The sequence below is a fragment of the Triticum dicoccoides genome, chromosome 3A (assembly GCF_002162155.2).
Source record: "Triticum dicoccoides isolate Atlit2015 ecotype Zavitan chromosome 3A, WEW_v2.0, whole genome shotgun sequence".
In the NCBI taxonomy this organism is placed as follows: domain Eukaryota; kingdom Viridiplantae; phylum Streptophyta; class Magnoliopsida; order Poales; family Poaceae; genus Triticum; species Triticum dicoccoides.
In genome coordinates this window covers 746673235-746678365 of record NC_041384.1, presented here as the reverse complement: position 1 = coordinate 746678365, position 5131 = coordinate 746673235, and the positions used below count along the sequence as shown (strand labels likewise).

At 48.2% G+C, this 5131-nt stretch overlaps 1 pseudogene; it reads right to left on the bottom strand.

Annotated features, from left to right (window-relative positions):
* LOC119273246 overlaps positions 1-5131 on the bottom strand; it is a 23394-nt pseudogene that overhangs the window by 14940 nt on the left and 3323 nt on the right.

The following is a 5131-nucleotide window of genomic DNA, read 5'->3' as shown; positions in this document are numbered from 1 at the left end:
CCTCACCCACCGCGCCGCCTCTCGCCCGCCCTCAACGCCGCCGGCCGGCCTCGCTGCCGCGCGCGCACGCGCGCGCCTCTCTTCAGAGAGCGAGATCGTGGAGAGAGAGAGAGAATTTATTCTTTTTTTTCTTTTTTTTGTTCTTTTTAATTTTAACTAGTTAATTAGTTTAACAAAAACGGTAAAATAACTTAAAACTTGATAATTAACAAAAAAACCCGTAAAATTTGATAATTAACAAAAAAACGTATATATGGAGAGGGGGCGGCGAGGTGGGCGGCGATGCGCGCGGTGTTTTTTTTAGGGATCGAGAGGGGGCGGCGAGGGTTATACATGTGTGTTGTCCTCGCCTCCCTCTCCGTGACGCCGTCGTCTGCCGCCCCGTCTCGCGCTCTACCGCGACACCCTCTCCCACCCCTTCCTCGCCCCCTCCTTTTGCCACCTCCCTTTCGCCACCGCCATCGCCACCGCCCCCCTTCTTCACTTAATTAATTTGTTTTTACTACATGTTTTCAGGACTGACATAATGGCGGACGATAGAGCTGACCCGATTATGGACAACTATGATCCGGACGGTGAAGCACATATGTTCGGCATCATAAACGGCGATATTCTATATGTGCCGACCGGACAAGAAGAAGATGATATCTCTTCTTATCTGAACCTTGACGGTGAAGATGAAGGGCGCCGTCAGCAAGATGATGCCGAACAAACGTCGATAAACGACGATCTTCAAATGGAAGTAGCAACCACCTCCGGCGCCGAGGTATATATATACATTGAGCCTCTGGTGATACAAACTAACTGATTTGAATAAATATGTGTGTACTAACGCGCGCGACTCTCTTTCTTATTTTAGCCCTCGGCCGGATCGTCGAAACAATCGAGTACGTCGTCAAAGCGTGGCGCAACCAAGACGATGAAACAAGGAGAAACATGCACCATCGAGGTTGTCGATAGTGCAACCGGCAGGCCGCTGGAGCCCCGCAAGAACGCCACCAAGTTTGTCAACCAATGCGGAGCCATTGTTAGAGACAACGTCTCGATCACCGTCGAGGAGTGGAATAAGCCAAAGAAGGCACGAATTGCTGGTTTCACTTTTGTCGATAAGAGAACAAAAAAAGATTGCTTCAAGAAGCTTATGGAACATTTCATTCTACCTCCGGAATACAACAAATTCGATGAGGAGGGTAACAAGATTGGGGAAAACAAGGAGAGGAGGAGGCTAGTCAAATAGTTCGCTCTTCATAAGATGGCCGACGCATTCCGGAAATTCAAGCAAAATCTAGCCCATGACTTTGTCAAGCAGAACAAGACTCTGGATTTCAAAGGACAATATGAGAAACTGAAACATGATTGGCCAGAATTTGTGAAGTAAAAGAAATCGGAGCAGTTCATTCAAATATCGAAAAAAATAAGGAAAATGCGGCTAAGAAGGAGTACAATCATATTATGGGGCCAGGAGGGTATCGCCTTTGGGAGCCTAGGTGGGAGAAGATGGAGAACGAGCTGAGGGCGCGAGGAATCCGTCCAGGTATGGAGGGATGGGACCCAAGGGCCAAAAGCTGGTGGTACGGGCATGGGGGAACGGTGAATCCGGAGACAGGGGAGTGTGTTTACCGGGGCAAAATAATTAAACCCACCCAAGCCCTTATTGACGCAATGAGGGATGCTCAAGAGGGGAAGATCAAGTTCAACAGAGAGAACGACGCGCTGACAAAAGCCCTCGGGAATCCTGAACACGGAGGACGTGTACGAGGCATGGGGCACATTCCGTGGAAAATAGGGTTCCCCCAGAACGATGACCCGTACAGTTACAGAAGCCGGAAGAGAAAGATGGATCGGGAAGCAGATGTTGTGGCGCGGTTGGCATCGGAAATGGATGTGATGAAGAAAACCGTGAGTGTACTAGTAGCCGAAAGAGATGCAGCTCGGGCGCAGCATGAAGATCATCCAGCGGATCTCAGAAGCCAGCAGCGGAGAAGCAGTGTGGCTTCCACGAAGGCCCCATCGGCTGGTGCAGATGCACCGACGATCAAAATTACTGCACCGGAGCCTCTGGTGGTCGAAATTACTGCACCGGAGCCTCTGGTGGTCGAAATTACTGCACCGGAGCCTCCTCGCTACCCCGTGGACGATATAAAGGAGATGAAAGAATGTCATCTGTATTATCCTATCGGGAACGTGTCCATGAAGGTAGCCATCGGCAGTGCTTTACCATGTTTACCTGGAGCACTCCACCACAACAACCCCATTCAAGATGGCTATGCTCGTGTCACGGTGGAGGACATAGTCCAAGGGTTTGAGGACCTGGAGATTGACATTGCTACACTTGAAGGGGAGAAAAGACTTGGAGATGTCAAGCGCCATTTCATTCTATGGCAAAAGAAGTTTATCAAGTTTCCAGGCGAGGCGCCAAGGACAACAAGTCCACCCCCCTACGGTGGTGGTGGTGGCGGCGGTTCACCTACACCTCCGTCACGTCAGCCGACGCCCCCCAGTCCACAACGTCCGGCGGGTGATCAGACGCCGCCCCCCAGTCCTCGTCCGGCGGGTGATCAGACGCCGCCCCCCAATCCACCTCCGGCAAAGAAGCAGAAGCAGTCCTGGATTATTAACCCGGACCCTTATGTACCTAAGACCACAAAGGTACCGGAGCCATCACTGAAGCCTCTCCCCACAAGGCCTTGGGAACGTAGTGCCGAGGAAACTGCCGCGGCCGCGGCTGCTGATCATGAGAAATGGAAGGCGGACTGCAAGAAGAAAAGAGAGCCCGAGCCCAAGCCAGTATTTTCTGATGAGCAAAAGAAGTGGGCTAAGTCATTTTTGAGCACACCGTCCCAAGCCGCGAAGAATCTGCCTGACGACTATGCACGTGAACTTCGTAGGCAGGCACTCATGTTGAAGGAGAAGAAAGAGCGGGCGGAGAACCAGGAGAACAAAGCCTTGGAGGAGGCCGAGAAAACGGAATTAGAAAGTAAAAAAAGCGGGAAATGAGTTGCCCAGCTCGGGGAACAAAGTAAACAATCGATTGCCCCGCTTATAGTGAAAGCCGCCGGTCCGGATGACCCCGATATCATAGCAGCTGCGGCAGCACATGGATTGACTGTAACGAGTGCCAGAGAACAAGCGGCCAACTTAGGTATTACTCTTCGTGAACTGTTAGGCCTTGATGAGGCGCCAGTGAAGGAGGTAGTAATTACATATGTGAAGAATGGGCCTCTCGTCGAGCCTGCGCAGGAAGAGGATCTACCTCCACAAATAAAAGGTCTGCTGAAATGGTACAAGGGTTACATAAAAAATAAAAACGCCAAAGAATATATTTATGCGGAAGTTAGATATGAGCATCACTTCAAACATTACTATGTACAAATTCATCTGAGTGAATTGTTCCAGCTTTTCAATCTGCGCGAGCTCGACAAATCTATCATCAGTTGCTACGTTCTGTAAGTGATTTATTTCTACCCCATCTCGTTCATATTGCCTGCACTATATATATGTCCTAACTATATTGTTGTGTCCGCTATTATACATGCAGAATGAAGATTAAGGAATGCAGAGTAAGGAATATCCATGATGTTGGGTTCATTGACCCACACATCGTTAATGGATATGTGTTGGAGCATCACCCCGCCGACATGGAGGCAGACCTGTGGCAGTTTCTTACAAAGCAGGAACTCAAAAGTGATATTCTATTTCCTTACCATTTTGGGTGAGTGTTTCTATCTTGAGCACATTCTCTTTTATTTACTCCATGCATGGTATGTGGCCGGCTAATCGATGAGTTATGCATGACGTACTGTGCATGTATCGTGTCCGCAGGTTCCACTGGATTCTGCTAGTAATTAAAGTTGACACCTCAGAATGTCTCGTCCACGACTCTCTGAATAAGGATCCAAAGCTTTGGGGCGGCATGAGAAGAATGCTGCAGAAGTAATTATTTTCATTCATTTGCGCTCTATATCGATCGGCCTATTTCGTTCATTTCCTAATATCAAGTAACTAATAACTCTCTTGTTCATTTAATTTTCTTTGCCTCGTAGGGTTTGGAGACGGTTCGTAGATACAAAGGTCGGTGAATTCAAAAAAGAGCTAGAATTCAAAAGGTCAAAGGCTAAGAATGGTGAGGATATTCAGCCAGCGGGGACCAATCTATGTGCATACTATGTCTGTGAGATGATCCAGAGATACACCTCTGAGCGGCGGGTTCCGAGTGATACCAATGCTCAGAGGAATAACCTCCGGATGATGCTTAGTCCAGAAGCTCGCTTCCGACCACTTCAAGAGGAACTAGCTGGATGGTTCAGGAGGGAAGTCCTCCATCCTAAAGGAGAACACCATTACGAGGACGTAGAACTTTATATGCATTAAATTATGTATGGAAACTTGTTCAAAATTGTATATGGTCATCCGATGATATTGAATATATATTGTATATTCCTCTTGAATTCTTTTTGGTTCTAATTTCAAATTTGTTTGAAATTGTACATTCATATGCATTTATGTAGTACCGTAGAATATGTGAAACTCCTTCAAAATTAAAATAAAGCACAAAAGAAATAAAACAATACAAATTAAACAGAAAACAGGTTTAGGGGGGGGGGGCTAAAACCCTAAACCTGCGGCGGCCTTTAGTCGCGGTTGGCCAGAAGAACCGCGACTAAAGGTCCTCCGCCCTGACGGCCGCCTGGCGCCCACGTGGACGGGCCTTTAGTCGCGGTTCTTAAGCAACCGCGACTAAAGGGGGGGCCTTTAGTCGCGCCTGTTTGGTCGCGGTTGCGCAACCGCGACTAATGGCAGTTGCGAACCGCGACCAAAGGCCCTTTTTCCACCAGTGAACGCCCTCCAGCACTATCATCAGTAGAGAAGCATTAGGTTCTTGGATAGTGTGCCCTTCCGCAATTGCATTGTTAGTTTCCATCTAGTGACTTGGAAGATATTTCCATGAGGACATTTGTGACAGGTACACCTACAACACACTTTATACATTTGTACATGATATTGTTGATGTCACAATTTCAGGCCTTGGTTCTTCTACCTGGGCACTCATGGCATTCATATAAGATTGTAACTCCGTCGCTCCATAGTTCCTGTACTTCTTCGGTGGCATGGCGGCCAGATGGCGGGAGCG